This window comes from Cupressus sempervirens, chromosome 1, assembly GCF_028749045.1.
Source record: "Cupressus sempervirens isolate cs-2001-9-10 chromosome 1, ASM2874904v1, whole genome shotgun sequence".
Lineage (NCBI taxonomy): Eukaryota > Viridiplantae > Streptophyta > Pinopsida > Cupressales > Cupressaceae > Cupressus > Cupressus sempervirens.
The window spans coordinates 545,188,161-545,216,041 of record NC_143118.1 but is presented as its reverse complement, the minus strand read 5'-3'; the positions used below and the strand labels follow the sequence as shown (position 1 = coordinate 545,216,041).

General features: G+C 37.6%; 1 protein-coding gene across 2 annotated transcripts in view; it reads left to right on the top strand.

Annotated features, from left to right (window-relative positions):
• The window catches only part of PDE318 (P-loop containing nucleoside triphosphate hydrolases superfamily protein), a 201,633-nt gene that overhangs the window by 45,973 nt on the left and 127,779 nt on the right, over nucleotides 1-27,881 (top strand). The window lies entirely within an intron of this gene.

Here is a 27,881-nt window from a genome sequence, read left to right as displayed (position 1 = left end):
AATGTTAAAACTTAAATGCACAATAGTTGACTATGAATAAAGACAAAGTTTGTCTATACCATCTCACCATCAGTAACAGGCGAATTGTAAGGTAGTAATTACAATATGTTCATAAAAGACAGTGACTCTATTAATAATAATCAATGATATTTATGCAGATCGATAAATGAAGATTCAATCTCAAATTGCAGCTATCTTTATAATGACAGGTAGAAGTTAGGGGATCAGAATTGTGACCATTGACAATGATTTCATCAAAGCAATAGTAATTTACATGCATGCTTGATTATGACCAAAAAATGTGTTAGGGTTTGATAGATCCAAAACAATATAAGAATAAACAGTTATATGCAGAAACAATAGAAGAAAACACAAAGAACATAGATAACACAAAAATTTAACGTGGTTCACCCAAAACCTGGGCTATGTCCACCTACACAACCTTCAACCTTTCTATTATCCAGCAAAAACGTTCACCAACATTACAATGCATTATGCATCTCAGCCCCTTATAACAGCATTTTTAGGGCAACCTCTAAAATCGACCATTTTAGGGTTTTTACAATGTTGCCAGTTTTCTTTTCCCGAAAAAGCACAAAAAAATTTCGATTCAGTGAAGGCGCCGCAACATCAACCCCCACTACATGATCAGTCGCCACAATATCAACAATCTCCCATTTGGAGACTTATCAGGGTCCACACCAAACAAAATGGTCGATCTTCAGTTTATTGGCTATGGCTTAAGGATGATGGGACAATTATAGGAATTGCTGCCCACTAAATTTACTCTCAAATAATTTTTAGAAAACATTATATATGTTTTGCTGATAAAACCAGTTGAATAAATCAGCAATGAACCAGGAAATGCTCATTAGAATACTTCAGAATACGTTATTACGTTATACATCAACAATACAATAATATGCATAGAAACCCAATCTTAGAAACAACAAGAGTTAGATTGGTAATGCATAGAAAAGAACCTATAGCTCCAATGTGAATTTTGATGTGAATTAACCACCAATGTTGAACCAGGTTGGCATCCGATTAGGTGAGAAGACCTTGAAGGTTTCCGTCATGTTTTGGAAATTGAAAGCCAAAGCTTCCCCTTTCTCCAAGAGGAATTTGAAAAATTCCAAAATCCAAGCATGCTGAAAATAAGCTGCTTCTCCCCCTACATGATGACTCTTCATATTCCCTTGCCCATCTCTTCATTTTTTAATTCACTTTTTCCCACTTTAGAGAATAATATAACTTTATGAGCTTAAGTGACTTAATAATTCCACTTTGTAATTTTAAAGTCACTTTATTAAAACAAGTTAATCTCCGGACTTTCTAATAAATATCCCGTCAAACTTGGAAAGCCATGTATAATATTAACAGCTTGCTAGAAAGCTCTTGACAAGACGCTCGAATTTCAATACTGCAAACTTGGAAATATGGACCCCTGTTGACTTACTACCTGAAAGTGAATATGCCTATGTCGAAACTCATATTGACCCTTTGGCAAGGCCTAGTTAGATCATGAGACCATGATGGAAAAGGCTAACGATGCATCAGAGGGTAATGGCTAGAAAAAGGGACATTACTGTCCTCCCTTCCCAAAGATTGCTTGCCCTCAAGCACACTGTAACTAAAATGCTTGGATCCGATATCAATCTCAAAGAAGTCACTCCACCAAGCTGTTGCACCACTCTGATCCAAATAATTTGTCTAAAATTGTGAAGCCGCTCATCACTTCTCCACAACAATGCACTAGTCACTAATATTAGGATCCTAGATAACTCTATGTGCATAATCTATCGAATCCTCTTGCTGTGTGTTGCTATCACATGTGAGAAAATCCTCAATCCAACTGAGAACCTCACTCCAATTGAGATTATAAGCATTGCTAGAGTCAAATAAATGTGGGAACTTGACATTATGCCAAATAACTTCCCAAAATAATATTGACCATGTGATTGATCCTCCTAAGTCCCACAAACAAAAGGGCCATCCACCTTCCCAATTGTTTGGCTCCATACTAGAAAAGGTAGAATGTCCAAAATATCCAGCTGCCACAACACTACCCCTCTAACATGTATGCTGAAACTGTAAGTGTATTGAAGAAGCAAACCAGATATGGTTCCTCTTTCATGAAGGGAAGTGTAACAAACCAAGTGCCATCATCATGCTCAACATTAGTGATGTTAGAGTAACTGTATGCACTAGATAAATGAGGAGAAGAATCAATCAATGAATACCCAACAACACTGCCCTTTCTCTTTATATGTTCCTTGGCCATACTGTTAGCCAAATTACTATGTTCCCTTTGTATGTTCCTCTCCATTCTATGTCTGTCGGCGTACATCTTCTGTTGATTTTGTGCCCATTGTAAGTTTTCCTTCAGGCATCTAAGGATGTCCTGTCCCTCCTAAAGCCAGTCCCTCGCCCTCGGTGTGCGATTGTCACTTAGAACTATGTCAATGAAGGAAAGGGGTTCATACTCGTATAGAGCTTTGAATGGTGCCATTCCGATGGACATGTGGTACGTGGTATTGTAACAATATTCCCCTACGTGTATCCATTTGACCCACGCTCGTTGTTGTGCCGAAACGTAGTTCTGAAGGTAACCTTTGAGCCACTTGTTGACAATCTCCATTTGTTCGTCTATCTGAGGGTGCTAACTAGTACTTGGTGACAATTCTATCCCTGCCAACCAAAACAATTCTGTCCAGAAAACATTGATGAATCGCCCATCCCGATCATTGATAATGTTTTGGGGTAACTCGTGCAGACAAAAGAGTTCTCTAAAAAATAGATCGACAACTTGTGCAACCTGAAAATCTTAGGGCATGGCGAAGAAATGTGTGTACTTTGTCAATCTGTCAACCACCACGAAGATACAATCTTTTCCATTCACCTTGGGAAGTCCAGTTATGAAATCCATCGAGATACTTTCCTACTTATGTTTTGGAATTGGCAGAGGTTGTAGTAACCCGGTGGGTAGAGTATGTTTAGATTTGTTTTGCTGGCAGACTGCACACTCTCTTACATACTGCAATACGTCTCTTTTAAGTCCTTTCCATGAAAACCTCTCCCTGAGACTTTTGTAAGTTTTGAGGAAGCCTGGATGTCTTGCCTAGGGTGAGTCGTGTACCTGCTTCAAGATTTTTTGCTTCAATTTGGATTCTAGCACTAAATATATCCTACTCTTATAGTAAATGATATCATCCACCACTTTGTACTGATCATCTTGGGTGTTGCCATCCATTAGCTTACACCCAAATGTGTTTTTGGAATATTCTATCAACAAATGTGCCTTCCAGTCAGCTGCAATCTGGTTTAGTGAGCAGATGGCGGCTTTCCTAGGCAAGGCATCTGCAACCACATTGTTCTTTCCTTTCACATATTCAATGTCAAAATAAAAAACTTGAACCTTGCTTACCCATTTTTATTGCCTTTCGTTCAAGTCCTGTTGCTCTACAAAATATCTCAAACTATTGTAATCTGTACGAATGACAAACTTGACACCCACCAGATATTGCCGAAACTTGGTTAGTGCATGTACGATGGCCAACATCTCTTTGTCATAGATGGAATATATGCGTTCTATTTGCATAAGCTTCCTGCTCTCATAAGCTATGAGGTGCCTATCTTGCATCAGTACTGCGCCAATGCCTTCTCTGCATGCGCCGCACTCCAAAATGAACGGTTGAGTGAAATTAGGTAATGCAAGTACGGGACAAGTGCTCATTGCTTCTTTTAGCTTATCAAAAGCGAGTTGTGCCTTTTCATTCCACTGGAAAGGCCCCTTCCTTGTCAAATCCGTTAAAGGTGCGCTGAGTTGAGAGAATCCTTTAACGAACCTCTGATAATAACTGTACAGTCCGAAAAACCCTTGCAAATCCATGAGTGATTTTGGGGGAGGCCAATCAAGGATAGCCTGAATCTTCTCCTGATGAACTTGAACGCCATATTTACTGACAACATGCCCAAGGTACAATATTTCTGTCATACCGAATTCACACCTGGATTGCTTGGCGAACAAAGACTGCTCCATGATTCTTAGGACTTCATCCAGATGGTTCAGGTGCTCCTCCCATGTCCTGCTATAAATAAGATAATCAAAAAATACCAATAAGTACTTATGCAATTGTTTGTTGAAGAGGCAATTCATGCATGATTGGAATGTAGCAGGTGCATCTGTTAATCTGAACGGCATGACCAGGTACTCATAATGCCCATAGTGACAATGAAAGGCCGTCTTTTCCACGTCTTCCTCCCTCATGTGGATTTGATGGTATCCAGAATGGAGATCTATTTTCGAAAAGTAGACTGTGCCATGTAATTCATCCAACAACTCATCTATCCTTGGAATGCGATATCTATTCTTTATTGTTTCACATGCGCATCGTCTCGTCCTTTTTGACCAATACCATTGATGACGCGAAAGGGCTAGAACTGGGACGAATCCATCCTTTCTCTAGCAGTTCCTGAATCATCTTTTCGATCTCATCTTTGAATTTCTTGGGATGGCGATACAGTGTGCTTATAACCGGCTTGGCTCCTGCTTCCAACTCGATAGTATGTTCAAACCCTCGATGAGGTGGTATGCCGAGAGGAATGTCTATAAATTTTTTATCATGGTTGCTCCAAATCTTCTAGTGATCATCATCTTGGGGAGGTGTCCGTTGCCTTTTTATAGGTTCTGCCAAAACAAAACAATGTGCCACCCAACCAATGTCGTTACGCCAAAAAGTTGCCTCCATCTGATGTGTAGAAACTTCCTTCGGACCTTCATTTGCCATTCTGTAGAGAACGACATTTTTCCCATCGACAACAAAAGTGAAGTCCATTCATTTGAAGCTTTGAGTGTATTCATCAAGTGCCTCCATCCATTGTATGCTTAGAATAACCTCTATATCGTCAAGGTCCACTATGAAGAAACCCTCAATCACCTTATGATTTGCCATTGTGATACTTAGTTGAGGAACAAGGTGTGTGTAGGGCAGGAGAGTCCCTCTGGCAACCTTGACGTGAAATCCTACGTGTGTCTCCATAGGTAGACCTCTTCGTTTCACTAAAGATGAGTTTATGAAGTTCAGAGTGGCTTCGCTATCGAGCATCACCATAACCCTTTGTCCTTTGAAGCATTCCCGTACACGAAACAGCGTGCATCTCAGGATACCGGCAGGGCGATAGTTCCTCCGCGCCGTACCAATGCTGCAATTCTTTCTGTACGGTTCAAACTAGCCATGTTGGTGTCGTTGTGATGTTTGTTGTCTTTGGAGGGTGTTTCTTCCTGTTTGTCCTCATCATCGGACATGACCTCAATGTAGTGGATCTTTCCTTTTCCAAGGCATTTGTGCCCAGGTTCTCATGGTCCTTTGCAGTTGAAACATAGTTTCTTCCTTCGGAGCTCCTATCTGGTAGCTTTGTCAACGTACGACTTTCTCAGTGGAGGTTTGTTATCTCTATCCATTGAAGACATTGACAGTTTCGAATGTGAGTAACTTCGTGATGATGACGCCGTTGATGACGCCATACTCCTTGCTTTCTTAATGACCTTTGATAGGGTGGCAGGATTGAACCCTTTTACCCAACCTTTTAGTGGTTTTGTCAGTCCGTCCATGAAGAGCACTATTCATCTTCTTTTAGAAATGTCTGTGACCAAAACAAAGTTTCTAAAATGCTGCAATGTACTGGTCAACCGATCCAGTCTGCCTTAGTTGTGCCAAATCTTTGAAATTGAGTTCCAGATCTTTACCGTTAAATCGATCTATCAATCTCTCGGTGAATTCCGCATAGGTATTTATTTGATCATGCCCCAGTGTGATGGTGCCGTGATGCCACCATTCATGTGCAACTCCCTTCAAGTGTAAGGCTGCAAATTTAATTGCTTCTTCCTCCAGCATGAGATTAAGCTAGAAGTAAATATCTGCCTTCATTACCCATGCTTCTGCCGATATGGATCCAGATTTGTCAAATGGTAATAGATTTACTTTACTCAACTTCCTCATGAGATCATCATTAAAATATCCTCTGTTTCCGCCTCCCGAATATCTCATTCTCAGATTTGCATAGTCTTTGTAGGATATATCTTCCTCAAACTTTGCATTCTTCTAGTCTTCTCTCAATTGCTCTTGCATTTCTTCAAAGGTCGGCTACTTCCCTCCGTGTGGTGCCTTCGTTCGTGGGGGGAAAGATGGCATGGAGGGTCGATAGCGTGCTGGATGAGGGTTTGCTTTATCCGACACTGAGTCCGCATTGTGACCATTTTGTTCTTCGGATAATTTATTATTTGTCAATTTCTCGAGAGTTTCTTCCATGAGACACTGAGTATCATTGATTTGTGCCTGATTCCTCGCAAGTTCTCTCAGTAGTGCCACGAGTTCGGCAGCTGTGGGTTCCGGTTTGACAGCCATTCTATCAACAGAATTGGTTCTTCTCTTTTGGCTATAAACTCTCATTCACTGTCCACAGGCTAGCAAGATCGAAGCTCTGATAGTGCTGTGATGATCCGACCCACGCAACTGCTCTTAACAATCTCTACGAATTTGGAGGGCAGTACTGTAAGATTGGAGTTTGATGTACGGAGGCCAATTGGAATAGTATAGACAATATGGAGGCCGTACAGTGTTTGGATGACTGTACGGTATGATGGAGTGGAGATGGTAGACGGGCCATACACCAAGGATGTAAAGGCCGTACGACATGAAGTAACTTGTACGGTGGACAAGCTGTACGAGGGAGAGGCACAATGGTCGTATAGAGGAGGGAGGAGAAGAATAATGGCTGTACAGTTAGGTGTTGAACAAGCCGTACAGTGGATTTCAGAAGGTCATACGGTGTAAGGTGAGTTGTATGGTATAGGTGTCTGTGTCCAATGATGTTGTGTGGATGAAGTCGGGTGTTGGTGGATGATCGAATCACTTAATATAACCAAGATAAAACTCAAACAAGAAATGGAGAGTGAACATAGAAACATTCAATTAATATTAGCAATATGACGGTGCTCCGATTTGCTAGATCTGAGCAAAATATTACATGCAACAACGGAATAGGGTGAGGGTTGAGTCCCACTAAAACTGCACGAGCCAAATAGGGAAGATCTTTCACCTCCAAAATGGTGAACAAACCAAAACTCCAACAAGAATTCGCAGTACCAAGAAATAATCCAAAATGCATACCTAAAGACTATCTACAAGCCGTGCTTAAATACCCATCGGGGAAAACTTTCCGAGGGTGTACAAAGATAGCCGACGACGATACAAACTACGAAAACAAAACAAAAATGGGTCCGAGATATATTAAATCAGTCGATCCATTAACAATAGTTTGATTAATGATTTATTTTATAACAGGAATATTATAGTTAGATTCGCTATCTTGTGTGTACAATGTAGCTTTTGACCGCTAGGTACCATCACTCTAATAACCAAATGCTACTTAGTCTACAATCCCGTCTTAGCTACAAATCTTTTATCAATGAAATTATGTGTAGCCCTATATTGTAATGTCCCTTTCGCTTAACGTCTAATTGCAATCAATCTGCTAGCCTTTATTATTCCCCAAGGCTAGAACAAATTAAAATTTTAAGGGAATGTGGTTATTAATTAAATATGGAATTAATCAAGGCACAAATTATAATGTGTTCATATATAATTAATAAGGTGGGCCGCTTGATAATGTTGAGTGCCTAAGTCACTTAGGAATTTCCTATCCTAATTTAAATTAAGCTTTTTGTTTGGGGCGAACTAAATTTCTAGGCCTAAGTCAATTATTCCTATATCAATGTCAACTTAGTATGGAGGGTAAATTTAATAATTTTTGGCCTCTTTACTTTAGCTTGGGCAAAACAAATAAAATATAATGTATTAATTGATGAAAGGGATGTACTCGATAATAGGAGGAAATGGATTTTTTTTGTCATTGACGACATATGTTTTTATTTTCTCTTCTACAATGAGTTCATCTTCAAACCCTAGGACGACTCTCTTGGTGGTTCACCTGGCTTGGACATAGCCTTGGGTTAGACTTCTTCAAAATGCCTTAAGCCATTTTTGTGGTAAAGTTCACATATATTATTTGTGGACAAATATTACTCCTGCTGTGATTGGGTTGTGCCCAAGGAGATTTCATTCAGCTGGGTGTTTTAATAATGCTGAAGGCAACTACTGTAGCTCTGGGAACCCCTACTCACACGATACTGTAAAGTTTTTCCAAATTCTAAGTAATCAGATCTGAGATAATACCTTTCTGTATAGTTGCTGTTCTGATCTTCCTTTTATCTAACCTTGAAATGAGATGTCAATATTAATTGTTATTTTGAAATATATTTTTCTCAACAAGTATTCGATTTGTAGCAAAGTTGCTTAAAGGAGTAGACTTGATATTCTATTGTGTGCTCTTTAACTACAACCACACCTTACTCATATACCATAACCAAAGGACATGCCCCTTAAAGGGACATGATCGTATCTAGGTCGGCCCACATTGCTCTCCCATAATCGGCGCCTAGAAGGAGATATAGTTTAACAAACAAACATAACTAAATTTAGTTAAGGTTAATGCTAACATATACTCATCACAATAAATTGCCGATCATGCCTAGACAAGGTGCAATGCGTTAATAATCCTTCAAACGGTATTACATGAAAGATGAAGTCTATGCGATCTGCACAATCAGACCAGTATGATGATCGTAGTTATAGTTTTAACACTCCCTCTTAACTTGATAATCATATTGAGAGATATCATATCTAGCATCATCAATTACGATGAATAAGTATAGAATGATACTCTATATCTATTTGAATCTTCTTAGCATGTGGTATCATTGAACACATGATACTATGTCATATTACTATATTTGTGATATGACATATCACTGATACTAGTGATAACAATATTGCAATGAATACAGTATATAGGATAACATCCGCAGAATAATTAAATTCTTCATTTATCCAAGTTGTGACTCATAGGTATTGGCATTCCTATATCACAACATGATCCTGAGTTAAGATCTACCAGAACACAGGATGAACTCTGGAGAATAATAAAATTCTTCCTTTTATCCAAATTGTGACTCATAGGCATAACAATGTCTACATCACAATGTGATTATGAACTCATCTAGATTTGATAGTAGATCTCTACTGTTTAGCACATTATCTAAGAGATCGTCATCTCTCATAATGTCTTCCATACAAGTGTTCATTATCTCAAAGATCGTCACCTCTAACATAATGAATACAAATGGTGGAGCCCATAATAGTCAATAGCTTGACAATAAAATTATTTTATTAATAATTTAAAGAATACAAATGAATTACAATTCAACCATACCAAGTCTTTTCCTAAAGTGATCTATCTTCACTTGAAAGAGAGGTTTGGTAAGAATATCTGTGGTCTAGTGTGCAGTGCAAATATATTCTAATTTTACAGTATTCCTGTCTACCATATCTCTTACATAATGATAAGGAATTTCGACATGTTTGGATTTGTCATGAAAAATTGGATTCACAGAAAGCTTGATTGAACTCTGATTATCACAATGAATAATCGTAGGATCCATGGCTTGACCAAATAATCCCACAAGTAACTTTTTAAGCCAAATTGCTTCTCAAGAGGCTATCGTTGCTGCAATGTATTCGATTTTTGTGGAACTTTGTGCTACTGAAGACTACTTTTTGCATATCCATGATATCATTGCTAAGCCTAAACTAAAACAACATTCTGAAGTGCTTTTTTCTATCAATAACTCTTCCAGCCCAATCTGAGTTTGTGTATCCATGTAGGTCCAATTCAACTTTCTTATACTAGAGCCCAAGGTTAAGAGTGCCTTGTAAGTATCTCATGATGTGTTTGACTACAACTAGGTGAATCTCCTTTGGCTCATACATAAACTGACTTAATGCATTAACAACATAGCAAATATTAGGTCTTGTATTTACCAAGTACATAAAGGACCCAATCATCTGTCTGTAAAGAGTAGAATCTATAGAAGGTGATTCTGCTACTGCTTCCTTATGTTTATGTAAGTTAGTTTCCATGGGAGAAGACATAGGCCTGCAGTTCCACATTCCAAGTCTCTTCAAGATGTCTAATGTATACTTTCCTTGATTATGATGTTGTCAGAATTTTGCCACACTTCCAGTCCTAGGAAGTAATGAAGGAGTCCTAAATCTTTCATCTCAAATTCTTTGATTAGATCTTTCTTGCATGGATCTATGAGATGATCATCACCTATTATTAGTAAATCATCAACATACAGTATCAAAATTACCATATCATCTTTATCTCTTTTATAATATAGATTTGGATCAGCTTCATTCTTGGAGAATCTTAAGCCGGTGAGATACTTATCAATTCTTGCATACCATGCCCTTGGAGCCTGTTTAAGCCCACATAGAGCTTTCTTGAACCTGCAAACAAAAAATTTAGGGTTATGAGTTTCAAATCCTTCAAGTTGCTCCAAATATACCTCTTCTGTAATCTTTCCATTCAGACATGCTATTTTTACATCCATCTGATGTACTTTCCATCCCTTTGATGCTACAATAGCTAGGACTGCTCTTAAGGAGGTGTATCTGGCAACAGGAGCAAAGGTTTCTTCATAATCAATCCCTTCTTTCTGAGAGAATCCCCTAGCCACGAATTTGGCTTTATATTTTTCAATGCTACCATCAGCAACATGCTTGATTTTAAATATCCACTTGGAAGAAACAACAGATTTTCCTTAAGGTCTCAGAACAATTTCCCAAACATCATTCTTCATAATGGATTGGTATTCTTCTATCATGGCATCCTTTCAAGCTATATGTTTAATAGCATCTGAAACATTGGTGGGTTCTGATTTAGACAAATCATTCATATTTGTTGCATAACTAAAAAATCTTTTGGGTCTTTTGCTTTCTCTGAATGTTCCAGATGGTGCAGTGAAGTCTTGTGCTTCCTCTACTTTTCTTAGAATTTTGGGTTTCTTCAAGATTGAGGTTTTGAATTTCATCTTCAATTTCTTCATTGTTCTCCCTCTGAGACTCAGATTCGGTATTTTCTTCAGAACTAGGTAAGGAAGAAGGTTCTTCAAAACTTTGAGCTCTTTTGAATGCTAAATCTTCTTCAAATATTACATTCCTACTAAGTTCAATATTTTTTTGACCAGGTATGAAAATCCTATATGCTTTAGATATTTCAATATACCCAACGAAAATACCTTTCCTCCCGAAGGGTTCTAACTTAGTTCTTTTTTCTTTTGCAACATGTATATATACTGGACACCCGAAAATCCTAAGATGACTTATATTATGTTTGACCTTAGTAAAGACTTCTTTAGGAGTTTTATCTTTAAGGTAGGAATGAAGACTTTTGTTTTGAATATAGACAACAGTACAAGAGGCTTCTGCTCAAAGATAGTATTCTAGATTTTGATCAAATATCAAAGCTCTTGCAATTTCTATAATTGTCCTATTCTTCCTTTTTGCTACCCCGTTTTGTTGTGGGTTATAAAGAACAATATGACAGAAGGGAAGACCCGAAAATAGCTAGACAATAACGGAAGACTATATTCTAGTGTAATCTAAAACGTAATAACATTGGAGAGGAGAAAATCAATAACATACCTAAGACATCATAGTCAAGATAGCTTTACTCAGCGGCTGGATCACAATCTGAGAGAAAACATCAAATCTATTTATCCAATATTAGCTCGGCAGAATAAAACCATTGCCTAGTGGACTCATATTGGTGGCAATAATTGTCAAAGATAGCGATTCCTGTCTACTCCGTTTTAACGGTCTTGTCATCCTCAAAGGAAATTGCAACCAGTCAATTGTCCTCCTTCAAAGACACTATCATTACATGTCATATACAATAGTAACATAATCATAAGAGTGTTTCAATCTTCGTGGCTAATCACAAGAGTGGAGTCATAATTGTAAGGAGAATATAGAATCAGGTCATAACTAAACATAACAAAGGTCATAGTAGCCATTATACCAAGTATTAATTAATTAGTAAGTTTAACCTAGTAACAGACAGAAGCTTTTGTGGTATTAGAACAATAATCATGTAATGATCTCTGTTAGTTCTGATTAAAGAGTTCTAGTCTGGACTTTAAGGTATTTTGTCGAACAGTTGACATGTAACCCAATACTTTAAATTTTGATACTGCTGTAAGAAGTCCAACTCAAGAAAATGCAGTACTATTGCTATAGGAATTTGCAAACAAGGTGGAAACTCGGAAAAATATAGTACTAAAATTAATCTATTCTCCAATAGCAGCAGCTCACATACAATATAATATCTATCACAATGCAAGAGTAATTTCTGAATGTATCCAAATGAATTCAATAATGTTTACATTACTACGTGAGTTTATAAACACAATGAGTGGTAAATGAAACCTGGCATAATCGTTGATGGCTGTGAGCTGTTTGTAAATACTGGCATAATCGTTGATGGCTGGGAGCATATACTGTTGTCTTGACCTGCACCTTAATGACTTCAGTCCTTGTACTGCTACTGCCCAGTCACTTCTATGTTCACACCTGCTACTGAAAAGAGACTCAGCGTGACTTCCTTGGCCTGTGACCTCTCTGCAACTAACAACGTAGCTACTGGAACCAATCTCACGAGCTGCTAACCCTGCCTTCACTATGCTTCCCGTGGCTATGGATATATGGCCGCTGACTAAAAGTGCCTTGTTGTGGTGACCCGAGCTCCAGTATGTCTGGTCTGTAGACTTCTTGACCTACATCAACCTCTCCTTCTTCAACTGTGGGATGTCTACTGTCCAAGCACAACACTTCCAGAAAATGATCTGTAGGTGCCAAGATTTTATACAGATTCAACCTCCTGTGGCTCAATACATATATAAATTCAAATCCTCAATTCTGAAAATGCAATGTGAGTGCCAGGTTTGCGTCCAGCCTCACTAATTTCCTTAAGGGGTTTCGCCCTTAGGAAAAATCCAGTCACATTTAAGCAACCTTTAGGATTTTATAAAATAACATATATTCATGGTGTCCAATCCCAATGCGAATGCCTTCCTTTATAATTTCAAAAAGAGGTGAGGTGCAAACAATTTAGCAATGTGGGATAAAAGACTATTTCGTCTTTTAGTCACTTAAGTCATTTTGTCATAAAGTGTCCTTATAACTTTATAATAACATCAAAATATTTAAATAAATAACTTAAGTCACTTGAACTTTAATATCTCTTAAAATACTTGTTGATTGTCATGCCGTTTGAAATAGGAATCTCTCCTCATAATTCCCCATGTGACCAAATACACTTTCTAAAAATAGAAAAGGTCCATCTCTATTACACTTGACTTACTATACATAGTAAGTATGGCAAATGGAATCCAAAAGATATCGAACAAAGGCCAAATCCATAAATCCCTGAATGTTGGAGACGAATCAATCCTCAGAAAACCTTCTAACCATCCTTATTAGCCTACGAGGATCCAATATTAGGCTAATCCCTGAAATTCTGATGCTGGCAACAAATGGGGACATTACAAATCACAAAGAATTATCTCTTAATTCTAAGTCTTCCCAAATAGGGAACATTACATGTACTACTTGTGACATTGACATTTTCTATGATTTCCATTTTTCTGTGATTTGTATGCAAGGTAATTTATGAATGTGTAAATGCAAAACCATTTGGTGGCATCCCTGAATTTATTTAACAGTCTAGACACATGGTACATGTTGCTATTATCTCCACTCTAATTTAGAAGACAACAAACCATAAGATTCATTATGGAACAGAGAATTATTTATATCATGAGGGATGCATGAAAAGTGTTTTGACAGAATTACCAGGATGGACAAATGAAATCTCTGAATGCTCCAACGAACCAATGCTAGGTCAAATGTCAATATATGAGCTTGTAGTTTGTGGTGTTACATTTGGGCATGATTATTCTGGTCAGAACTCAATACTTGTAATTTGTGAGAATTAGTAATTGAATGTTTCAATTGGGATATCACTGAATGGTATACAAACTGTTTGTTGAAATACCCATGCATTGGATGTCTTCTTTAGTTTTAAATCCAAGCAAACACCGTACAATTTTTCACAAAAACAAAGGAATCAGAGAAAAGAAGAATTTTAATACTTTCTTGCTAAGTGTTTGACAAAATGCGAAACCAATCCCAATGTGTTCTGGAATAGACTGAGAAGGGGTCCTTATAGTGGTATCCTGGCCACATTCGTTCGAGCCTGTGGGGTGTCATTTGAGGGTGTATGGTAACACTTGCAGGAGTTTTAAAACAAAATTACACAATAAAATGAGGCACAACTGATTATAAATTAATTCTATGAACTCTTGGGAATTGGGCCACACCGATGCTATACTAGGTGCAGAGCAGAACATCCAGAGTTAGTAGAAGAACAAAACCCCTTAAACTTAGTAGAGCGGAGAAATGATGGAGGAAATGGACAACCTACTATCTAGGATGTTCTGGCACATTTGGCTTAACAACAACGACAAATGATACAAACATTCATGCAGTCCCAACACCAATTGTTGAATGCAATCGGCAATCTGAGCATCCAACAACAGTAGACACAAAATCAAGATGTGGAAGGTAGTGAGATAGATTGTGAAAATTATGTTGTAGCAGCTATGAATACTGTTCGTTCAACAAACACAAGGTCTGATCAGCCATTGAGACCAACATTCTTACCCCAAAGAATTGAAGCTGAAGAGGGAGTTCCTGAGGAAGAAGCAGAAGAAATAGATATAATAGATGATGTCATGGTCGTTTATGATTATTACATGACACTTCCGAATCGAGTCAAGGAATTAATTAATTCAAATCAGTTCATGGACCAACAGAAAGATAAGGCCAGACTTAGATGGGAAAGGCAGGACAAGGGGCCACAAAGGCAAACTAGGCAAGACTTCCAACCCAAGGAATACAAGGCAGCTTTGAACAAGGTTCCTATACCGACTTTTAATGGAAGCAAAAAAGCAACTGCTAAAGCCCGGGTTCATAAATTAGACATGTTCGTATCCCCCAAACTAATTGAGGATAAAGCTATACATTTTGCCACAATGCATTTGGAAGGAGTAGCTTATGATTGGTGCCACCACGGGCTTGTTTCGCAAGATCATGCCATGATACATTCCTATGAGAAATTTGTAGACAAGCTTATCACTCTATTTGACAAGAAAGAGATAGAGGTGTACTACAAAGATTTGACACAACTCAAGCAAATGGGACATGTAGAACACTACGTCAACAAGTTCCAAAAGGTTGTTGTTATGGTTCTAGATATTATAGAATGGACAGTAATAATGCTGCTTGTTGAAGGCTTGAGGAATAGTGGCACACAAGTCTAAAATGCTACAGGATGCTATTGAGCTAGCATTGGACCTTAAGATTATGCCTCTTTTGTAGCCATAGAGAAAAAATTTCAGCACCTACAAACCAAACCGATAGGTATTCAAGTAGCATAAGTATACATGACCAAAAGTTGGTCAAGAATCTAGGAATGAACTAAGGAGGAAGAAGCTATGTTTCTCATGTAAGGAATCATGGGAACCCGAATACCACTATTTGGGAAAGTGCAAGGTTCATCTGGTTGAGGTCATATTTGACTACGAAGAGCATGAAAAGAAAGAGACTAGCGCAAAGGACAATACTGATCATGAGGATCAATCACCGTAGGTACAATTGGAATGTACTACACCTAAGAAAAGTCCACACGACTTTATTGCTACTTTATTTGGAATTCCTTGAGTTCACCCTTTTTGATTGTGAGGTATCCTTAGGGGAAACAAATGGTTTCCTTAGTGGATAGTGGAGCCACACATATTTCTATAGATGAAGGATTAGTGGTGAAGCAAGGCTTACAAGTTGGGGACTTTCCAGGATTTTTTGTCACTGTTGTTCATGGATTCACATTGAGTTGCACCAGAGTAAATTCCCAATTAAGCATTTAGATTGGAGACCACACATTAACGAATGACTTCTATGTACTAGGTTTTGGCAACATAGATTTTGTTTTGGGACTCTAGTAGTTAGAATCACTCAAATATATGTTCAACACTTTTGCTAGATGCAATTTGAATTTACGGTTGATAGGAAGAAAATAGTGTTGAAGGCCATGTTTGACATTGATCATGAGTAGTTTCGGTGAGGAAGATGGAGGTTTTATTTAGGCATGGGAATATAGATTGTGTAGTTCAATGTTTTGTATCTATTGCACTTCTCACCACTGAAGAATTGCAGTATCACGTTGATATTGAAAACGTCCTTGATAAGCATAGTATAGTATTTGAGGAAATTCATCCAAGATCACCTGATCGTGGGTTTGAGCATGTCATTGAGCTTGAGGATGCTGAGCTAGTCTTCATCACACCCTACTGACATCAATGCCATTTTAGGAGATTGAGAAAACCATCAAGGAATTATTGAGCATGGGTCACATACATTCTAGCTCTAGTCCCTTTGCCTTGTCAATAGTTTTGGTTAAAAAAATGATGGCTCTATGCGAATGTGCATTGATTACAGAGTTCTAAATGAGAAAACCATAAAAAATAGGAATCCCATTCCCAATGTCAACGATCAAGTCAAACATCAAATGTATATGTGGGAATTATAAACGACCAAATCAATGGACACCACTTAATCATGTCAACATAATGTAAATTTTATCATCCCTAACAACTTAGTAAATTACTCATATAATCAAATATAAAATAATATAAATCACTGTGTTAACAAAATCAATATCCTATAACTCGCTACAAGTCATGGGAGTTCAAGCGGGTTGTGAGCCATGCAATCTTTGACAAGTTTATATGACTTGCTAGCATGACCCACTGGGTCATGGGTCATGACGCACATGACTCGCCGACCAGCAGGCCATGCCATGATTTGCCGGGTCCGACGGCCATGACCCATGCACAATCCATGCATTTCAAGTCTTCTAATTTCCTCTCACTGTGACAAACCCTTGTGGTCTTATGATTAATAAGTTTGATCACAACCTCTTTGAAAAAGTTGCTTCCCACTTGGGATTGAGCTTTGCATTTATGGGATATAAACTCTTTGCAGTGGTCTACAATTTGTCAAGGTTTTGATAGGATTTTCATCACTACTTTCTCAATGGTCAATACTGTAGATGCCAATTTCTTTCTTCTTTCTATGATTCAAAAGTGCGAAGACCACTGCCTTCTATCTATGTGTCCTTGTATTATGCCTTCTCTTCCCTAACTTTGCATCTCTAAATATTTAGTAATCTGAGCTTATTCCCATATGGAAACCTCCATATACTTCATGTGCACAGCTTAAACTTATCTTTAGTAGCCTTTACACCTCATTTGAACTGGTTTTACCCTGTTTAATGCATGAGCAGCCTGGGAAGCCTTTCACACTAGAGAAGGGATGACACCTTGTAACATCCACTTTTCCCGGGTCTAAATTAACAACTAACATACTCAAAGAAATACAGTTATTACTTCATTTTCATAGGAAGACAGTTAAATCAGTTTTGTTCATATGAAAGAGATTGATGGTTAAAATCAGTTAGACAAAATTTCTTAACTAAGAACATAAAACACCATCAAGGAATTTACTATAGAAATTTAAATCCACATACCGGGGAATTGGAATCAAGAAATAATTGTAGGGATGTTTTTTGCATTTACCCAGATTAGTCCACAAATACTACTATAATAATATCATATAACGACTTCCATCCAATACCGCTATATCAAAATCAAATGATAAATACCATTAAATACTACTATATAAAATTAGGGCATCACAAACCACTGTATCAATTAGGGCATCAATTACCACAAGATCATTTAGGGCATTAGATACCACTGTATCAATTAGGGCTTTAGATACCACTGTATCATTTACAGCCCTAGATACCACTGCATCATTCCTTTCCTTCCGATTTCCTAATTGTGACAATAACTCAAGATTATAAGATATGCTCATATTTATTATTCATATAAATGAAAGATTGATATAGAAATCCATCAGATATAATCTATCTTTCGCAACTAAAGTAAAATAACTATAACAATGAAATAACTTAATTAATCTTACCTTCTTGCATAGACATCATAAAAGTGATAATACCTGTTTCCGACAAACAATTGAATGTATAGCTTATTTTTATTTGTTAGACGTTCGCCAACTTGGGGAGAGGTGAAACATTGTCAGGGGCTTAACCACGCAACCTCGAACCAAAACTTATCCCCACACAATCTCTAACGAGAAAAGCCCTCCCTACCTGGAATTGGACTTGGAACACATCTGTCATCTACTGAGCATCTTGGTATCTATCCACACCGCTTGACTTGACAGTAGGAGATTACAATAACAGGATCATGCATGAGCTATTAAATGATATTATTCTAGATTAAATGTATCATATCTGACTTTCATTTACTAAGTTATTACAGACTCCATCTCACCTCTTCATCCTTTTCCATGGCTATACAGTGGGTGAATCTTAGGTGTTCAGATCTCAAAACAATCGGCTCTGTCTGTTGATCCCCAACAAATTCATGAATAACATATATATTCTAGCTTATCACAATTTGTGATTTGAAAAGGATATTCTTAAAGATGACAGAACTTATTGTTTCATTAATTACTTTAATCATATTTGATTTCTCTTCCACGTTCTTGCAGAATCATTCCATCTCTTCACCATTTCATGGCTTCTTTGCCAGTGAATTCTAGGTGCCTGCAGGATTATGATCATTCTGTTTTATTTACACCTCTTCACTATGTCATGGCTTCTTTGCCGGTGAATTCCTCGGTGTTTAGATTCTATGAGTATTCTGATCTTTGTTTCAGAAATTATAACAGCATGTTTATTGATATTGATTCAATTATTCATTACAACCACAATTCGATTTCATAATGATGTTATGATATAAACTAAAAAGATCTCAATGACTATGAAAATGCAAGAGACCATTAGCAAGGTATTTGTAGTAAAACGAAGTATATTCGGCTGCATTCGAACTGCTACTTAAAGAAGGAAGACTTATGATATTCGAATGCATGTAATCTATCATTTCTAGTCCTAGCAATTTATGTTCGGTTGCAGTCGGACTTATACTTCAGAAAGGAAGGAAATTCAAATATGTACGTTTTACTATTCGTATTTCTAGCATAGTTAAAAAAACCAGCTGCAATCGGTCTTATATTCATGGAAGAAAGGAATTATATGAAACACAATACATAAAATCATGACCTAAGATTGGGCCAGAAGTTTGTCGGGTTGTGGCTCCTCCCTTCCTTGGCCGGAACTCCTGTATGAAAATTTGTTCACCCGCTAGCTCAGACTCTTGGTTTATGGATTGCATCGATGGCATAGTAAGGAAAAATCAGTGTAATATTGACTGAGCAAACGGATTTGAAATGGCTCAGCTGGAAATGTATAATCAAGGCTCAGAATGAATATCCACCTTTAAAAAGGGAAACGTATCAGACAAGGAGAGAATGATGCTCCTTGGTCGATTCACGGCTCTCTTAAGGACTAGCCAAGACTCCTTTGCTTCTTTCGGTTTCCAAGATGACCATTCGAATTCAAAACATTAATTCAATTTAAAACAAATAAGAGGAAAAGAAAATACGAGGTTGGAAGGTAAAGTTGGAAAGATTATAAGCCATTTGAATTCCCAAGTGTTAAATCGATTTATCATGCCAAGTGTTAATCGGTTAAAAGCAAGAATATTAAAATGGAAGGAATAGAGTTGGAAGATTATAATTCGACTATTATTATAATTCGAATGTTATTATATCTTGAATATTATTATTATAATATATACTTGCATACGTTCATGTAAGTATATCAATGGGGTGACATCATTATATTAAGTTATTATAATGTAATGGTACCATTTCATTTTTATATTTATATGCACGTATATAAATATTTATTATAATATTATGATGAAAGATCAATTAAATCCTTTGAGATACGATTTATATTTTTAACTTAATTATTTTATGTTTCTCAAATTATTTATTTAAATAGTTCATGTGGGTCCCATAGATGTATCCTATTTCAAGTCGCTAGGTCCTCAACCCATCTGCCTAGTGATGGTGATGCTCCTGTGTCTAATTCTTTTTTGACAGTGCTTCCACCCCTTCGACGTGCTTCCTGTAAGGAAATTCTCTGAAATTAAATCATAACAAGTTATAAATAATCATAACGGCTAGTTGCCTTTTCAATTCCATGAATTCGTGATATCAACTAGCATGTTATCTTCACATGAAATTATAATGACTAACCATCTCATCATTTCACAAGATTATAACCAATTTAATTGTCAATTGACTTCATGTGAACCTCAATGGCTATATTTCAAATTAGGTCAAAAATTGGGATGTAACACACCTAACAAGTAACTCTCAAATCTATGACTAGCCGTAGATATAGCTTCTAGCAGTAGTACTAAAGGAATCACGCTTCACAGCTTAGACATTGACAAAATGTGGCGGCTACTAGATTGTAATGTATAGCCTTGAGTATTTTATGATTTTTTTTTTTGGAAATTTGAGTTATAGCAAGGAATGGATAATACATAGTTTGCTGATTCGTTTTTCATTTTCTATTCACCAATCTTAATAAACATGTGCAGGGCATAATGTATAGGAAAGATTGAATAAACTAATGTGCATCCATCATGGATGTATGTTTATGTATGTGATCAAATTTGATTCTATTGGTGATGTAATAGTGTCTTTAAACTTTATTTAATAACGGGTGCATGAAATAAGTTTCAAATCATTAAAAATCTTTAATTTTTAAGGATTTTTTCCATTTTGCAAAGTCATAGCTGATGTGTTGCCGAGTCACCAATCAAGTCAAACTTGCTAAGTCATAGCCGAGTCCGAGTCATGGAACTATGATCAAAATAGAGGAATGCCCCATGGAGCTAAAGTCCGACCATAACCACATCTCAATATGGGTAGCCACCCACATTAAGGATCAACATAATGTCTCAAAACCTCTACAGAAGAAGAAGATGCTCTTGATTGGCAAAGTTTTAATGACACAAGAAAACCATAATATATTCCGAGACTCTCTTTTATGGCTGTCTAAAGTTCATTGAAAGTATCTCAAGTCTGATAAACAATATTCCATGGACAAGGATAATCTTGTTCTTACTATCATTAAAGCCCTGGAGGAGTGTAAAAGATCTAAGGCCACAAGAGGAGACAAGAACACTTTTCCAGCCAATTTGTGGTTTGACGAGGAGTGCAAAATGGCAAAAAGAGTTGGAAAAAGTTCATGAATAGAGAAAGTAGAAAGGAATATGATCAGCTGATTAAAAAAAAGAAAGAGGAGTATGTGAACATGAGAAGGATTGAGCTGAATAATCTTGGTAAAAGCAGCCCCATAAAGTTTTGGAAAGAGCTTCAGTAGAGAAAAGCACAGATAAAGAACAACATCACAGGAACCAAATGACTAGAATATGCCAAAACCCTTTGCGGGTGTGATTTGTCAGCCGACTGGATGGTCCCGGCGGTGTTTCTGTAGCCGACGGCATGATTGTCGTCGGTGTTTTGTATTTGGTAGCCGACGGGTAAATAGTTTGTAGTGGACATAATGTTTGTGGCTGACGGACTCCTCCGGGAAGGTTCGGCGGATAGTATTTATATCCCATCTGGGATCATTGTAAATCATCTTCTATCATTCATCTTATGGAGCATAATGTAATGTTCTGGCATAAGCGAATAATGTAATGTCCCCTCTCAAAATAATCTTGGAGTTTAGGGACCAATAAATTAAATTCTTTACCTTTTTATGAATTGCATCCTTGATTCCGATGTAATCTCATATGTTGCTAATGCAAATGATATGTCAGGTTAATATGAACAATGTGATTTAGTATCACTAACTTAGACAATTGGATATAAGATGATTGTTGATGCCAAATTGAAAGGTGGGATCTTATATATAGTAATTTTTGTGAATCTCCAACTAAATCCCTTAACAAAACCTTTATGTAATCCCTAATGTGGAATGCCTCAAAAATATATGTTTATCCACTTAGGGAAAGAAAAAATATTCTATTAGGGATTCAACAAGTAGGTTGTTATTATAGCAAGTGAATCTAATATATTTGAGGTATCTATGTTTGCATCCCAAGTCAAATGCTACTATTTGGTAAAAGGAAAATCCAGCAGAATAATGGCAATTGATCCTTTCATTATTTTCAGATTATATTTCTATTGTCCCAGCTAGGCTTTAATACTTGTTTCTAATTTATATCCGGTCTGTTATTTCCAGATGTGTGGTATTGACTTGAATCTATGTCCTTATTTTGCTATGATCTGGTATATCTGTGGCCTATACTGGTAGCTGATTGTGACTGATCTGTGTTATTTTCCTGATGATCGCTCTTGTCTACGTATTAATTTTGTATATTCTGACTTCCTTCTTCGATTCCCCTTATCTGCTCGCTGGTTATATGTACGTGCCGCAATGGTCGATGCTTATATATTATTGTTGCTTTCTTCTCCAATTATATGCGCTGCTATCCTTTGTGGATGTCTTCTTTTGCCTATCTCAGTATTAAAATCCTTCTTCGCTGTTCTGTCTCCTCTTCTCCTTTGGATTGTTCGATATCTGATCGCTGCTAATAATGAGTTTTACACTGCTGGTTGTCCAAAACGATAAGCTCTAAGATAGCGTAATCTTCCCTTGCATGAGATATCCTGTCTATTCTGCCAATTCTCATCATATACACGTCATGAGTGAATGGACGTGTCTTCCAAACATTGCATCCCTTCATAATAAGTCATATTAACTATCTTTAATATCACCCATTCTTGACATGTGATATGATATGATATGATATGATAGATTTTAATGACGTCCACGAGACTAAAGTAGTCTATGGGACCCATGCAATCGCCCTCCTGAGTCAGAAGCCAAACTAGTCAGTTGCAAAGTTTTGGTTAACTTGTCTCTTCTTCTCTGAATTTTGATAATCAAATCCGCTGTTCTCTTCACTTGATCTTCCTCAAATAAATAGTTGAAGTCCTTGTTCTGCAGAATTTTTGTATAATCAGATCTGATGTCATTGTAAGCCAAGCATGCCATGACAAAGTGTTGCTCTGTCTCCACTGTTCCCATATTGCAGAATAAACATGTTCTGTCTGCCCACTCTTCCTTTGGAACTTGCCATCTACCAGTTTCACATCGCAGCTGATGTGAACTAGTTCTAATTTGTGCCATCAACATTTTTGCTTTCCAGTTAATAGGTGCCCTTATATAGGCCTTTTCATCATGACTAGAAGTGGGATTAAATTCTTTAATGTAATAAGATTTTTTCCGCCCTATGTGTCTTGTCCACAAAATATTGCGAAATTTTTCATTGACAAACATTTTTATTTCTTTAATGTTATCCGGGCAAGCTTGGATGTTGATATCCCATTTTTGCATCCATTTGTCATTTTGTTTCATCCATGTGCTTTTCCGCCTCACAAGTTTTTCCTCTATTACCAACTTGGGCCAACGATGTGTTTCCAGACCTTGGGTTTTCTTTAAATAGCTTAGCATTCAGATCAATGCGACGGCTTCTAATGGAAAGCAACCCACCTCCACCAAAAGGATTTCATACGGAACTGTGGTCTTGACTTTAAGATTGCATGTGATAAAGTGTTTTTGAATTCTTTCTACTTGCCGCCATTTCCGTTTGGACATACTACTGCCCCACACTTCACATCCGTATAGAATAACCGGAGTGACTAGCAAACCAAACAGAGTTTTCATGGTCGTCCAATCCCATAATTCTGCGTTCCTGCACTTGTTTTGTAAAGAGTATAACGCCTTCCAGCCCCCTTGGATCCTTTTCGATCTACAAGTATCACAGTTGAGTTTGTTATGAAAATCGATGCCCAAGTATTTGTACTCTTCCACAATCTCAAGGGGGCTATTTTCAAACAGAAACTTGTCTTGTATGCCCCTATTCTTCTTTAGTGAGAAGATCATAGTTTTGGTTTTGCTAGTGTTAACTTGCATTCCTACATCATGACAAAAAAATTCTAGTGCTTTCAAGTGCTCTTTCAAACCTTTAGCTGTTCTAGCAAGAATTATGAGATCATCTGCATATAAGAGCAATCTTATCACGAAGTGGGCCAGCTGCACCCCCTCACCATTGGTCTTGTTTATCCACTCTTCTAACTTGTCAATATAGAGCCCGAATAGTGTTGGAGAAAGCGGACACCCTTGCTTAACCCCAATGTTGCTGTCATAATCTTCTGATATCCCTTCTGTCGTTCTGATTTTAGCTTTGACCTGCTCATATAATCTGTAAACCGCTGACCTAAGTTCTTTAGGGACATCCAACTCTACCATTCTATCCCATAGTTTATTACGTGGCACTGTGTCGAAAGCTTTTTTAAAGTCCACGAAACAACAAAAAGCCTCGTTCCCCGGAGTGTCCCAAACTTTCTCTATCAAATGCCTGAGAGTGATGCAGTGATCTATAGTAGAGTGTTTCGGTCTAAAGCCTGCTTGCCCTTTTGCACGTTTGCCTTCTGTTTCAGCCCAGTTGCTGATTTTTTGTTCTACCAAACTACCAAATAACTTGCCAAATAGTGGATTGATCATGATGGTTCGGTAATTAGAAGGATTGTTTATATCTCCACTTTTGTGGAGTGGGATCACCACACTTGTAGTCCATTTTACAGGGAAACCTTCTCTATTGACACTGTTGAAAATCTTAGTGATGTGTGGTGTGAGGATTTCAGCACCCCATTTTAAGTATTCCGCTTGTAGCCCATCTATATCTTGCGCTTTACCAGCAGCTAACCTCCTAATGCCTTGAATAATATCATTTTCGATGAATAACTCCCCTATAGTCTTTGTTTCCATGGTACTATGCTCTCTTAGATCACATTCGTAGAGAGTCTTGGCATATTCCAGCCATTTGGTTCCTGTTATGTTATTCTGTTTTTCTCTGCTGAAGCTCTTTCCAAAATTTTCTGGGGTTGTTTTTACCAAGATTAATCAACTCTATTCTTCTCTTGTTCACATACTCTTCTTTCTTCTTTTTAATTAGTTGATCATACTCTTTTCTACTTTCTTTGTTCATGTTCTTTTTCCAATTCCTTTTTGCCATTTTGCACTCCTCATCAAACCAAGGATTGGCCGAAAAAGTGTTCTTGGCTTCTTTTGCGGCCCTAGATCTTTTACACTCCTCCAATGCTTTAATGATAGTAAGAACAAGATTATCCTTGTCCATGAAATGCTGTTTTTTAGACTCTAGATGGTTTCCCGGAACCCTAGACAGCCGCAAAAGACAGTCTTGAAAAGTATCATGGTTTTCTTGTGTCATTAAAACTTTGCCAGTCGGAATCATCTTCCTCTTCTGTAAAAGTTTTGGAACAATATGTTGATCTTTAAAGTGAGTAGTCACCCTTATCAAGATGGGGTTATGATCCGATTTTAACTCTATGGGGCAATCTTCTATCTCAAAGTTAATTATCTTTGCGACATAGTCTTGCGAGCATATAACATAATCAACAACACTTTGTCCATTGTGTCTTTTGCATGTGATGCCTCCTGATTTAGGCCACTTTTCCATACCATTGCATATAACCATGTTGTATAGGCAGCATAAGCCTAGTAATTCAACACCAAAATGATTAATCTTTCCCATGCTATCCTGTGAAGATCTTTCCCATTTTTGTGTCCCTTCTTCTTCGAGCCAAACTGGATCTCTGCTTTCATTGTAACTCTCCTTAAGATTGAGAGTTTGGTTGTTTGCTGTTCTAGCATTGAAATCACCTATTAACATTATTTCCCTTAAAGAGCTAAAGGCTGCTATGTCTTTTTTTAGTGCAACGAACGGGTCTTCTCGATCCAATCTATGTTTTTTATATATTTTTGAGCCTTTTGGAGCGAAGTAACATATAGCCACCCTTGTAGAAATCTGATTCTCTGTTATTTTTATCCAAATATACTCCTTGTTTACATCTTCTTTCTCTAAGTTTACAAATCTGCTCCAAGTTTCTTTTATTAGAACGGTGATGCCTCCATGTCCCTTACCATTATCTATCTTTTCATTCCACAGTGATACCTTCTTATACCCTTCAAAATCTGGAACCCTACATCCATCATGTTCATGAGTCGCGGTAAGCATAATGATGTCATTATCTTTAGCTATCGGCCCTAACCCAGGTCCTCTTCTCCAAGGATAACCTCTGTAGTTCCAGCTAACTATAGTTAAATGTTCCTGGGTGGGCCCGAGTTCCTATTTATTGCGTGTGATTTTGTCGCTGATTTGGGCTTTGCCATTTTGTAGCCACGCCCACTTGCCGTTTCCTCTTGCTGTTTTCACTTTTTCCCATTCCTTCCTCCTTTCTTCTTGCTGAGTTACGGTGAGGTCATCATCAAGATATATGTGTGTGCCTCTAAGAAACTTCCTTTTGCTGAAAATGTTATTTTTATCCCCTATATTCCTCATTGTCACTCTAACATGTCTATCTTTGCCTCCTCTAATCCATTTTCCGATTCTTTGAGCTTGTATGATTGTTCCATGCCAGTCTAATTGGTCTTTAAAGAAGTCTTTAACTAAATCCGTTGTTTTCTCCTATTCTCCATAGTCTCGTAGCCCTTTGACAACGATATTTGTTGCTTTCTCATTTCTTTCTTTTTCCTCTCTAATCTGTCTCCGAAATTGTTTTTCTATGTTGTCAATAGGAGTGTTTGCTGGCCCCTTTACTATGTTAGCCCATGATCTAACTTCTTCGATCTGTTCTCTGAGTTGATTCTCTTTTATTTCCATATTGGCCATGGCATCTTGAATATTTTTCATTTGCGGGTTTTTGTCTGCTTCCGTAGCCTCTCCTTCTCCCATAGTACTTGCTGCTGTCCTCTTTTCCCCTACTTCTTTTTTTAACAATATTAATTCATACTCTCCTTTTTCCATATTAAATTGCAATTTTTGAATTTGTTCTCTAAGAGACTTGACCTCCGCTGCCAGCTTCCAGTTATCCTCAGTAACTCTTTTCATTGTGATACTTTCTATTTGGCTCCTCTCTTCCAGTGCCCACACCCTTTCCTTCATAGCTACTAAATCTTTCACAAAGATGTCTGGATACCACGTCATAGGTGTCCTTGTGGGGCTGTAATTATTTGGTAGCCCATCCTCCACTGTGTCTATCACCTGAGAATTATCTGGCTTCCCTTTACCGTTAATATCTCTGATATTATCAAACTGCTTAATTGTTTTAGAGATTTCAATCGGCTTCAGACTTTGTTCTCCCTCCCTTGCGCTGTCTGGAGTTTGTGGAATCGGTTTCGGAAGTAAAGCTGCTAACTTCCCTCTTTTTGCATTTTTAAACTTTCGTATCTTTCTCCGCCTAATTATTCTTTTATATTGTTTGGCATTCACATAGATGTAGTTGCCTCCTGTGAGTGGTCCGCTGGCTTGTGATAAGCTCAAAGTGTTTGTGGGTAAATTACCATTTGTCCCTCCAAGATTGAATGAACTCGTGTGTCCGGCTGAGGGTTCTGGAATAATGAGGAAGCTCCCTTGGTTCCACTTGATGATGCTGCTGTGCATTAAATTATCCCCGTATGTCAGGACCAAACCACTATTGCCAGAGATGTCGTTGTGTTTCGTAGCTTCTTCTAGACTAGTTTGCTGTTCTGCTGTTATGGGTGCCCTGACTATCTGATTCTCTGCCACCCTGTTACTATCAGATCCTGTGTTATGTAAGGTGGACCCATCAAGTTCTGACTGTTCCTCTCTTATCTTCGGTTGATCAGTCAATGATACTTTTACAAGTATCCTCTCTGCAGATGTATCAATGATTTCCCCGTTTGTTCCGTCCATGAGGACCATATCATTCCCACTGGTGCCTTGTTTATATGTT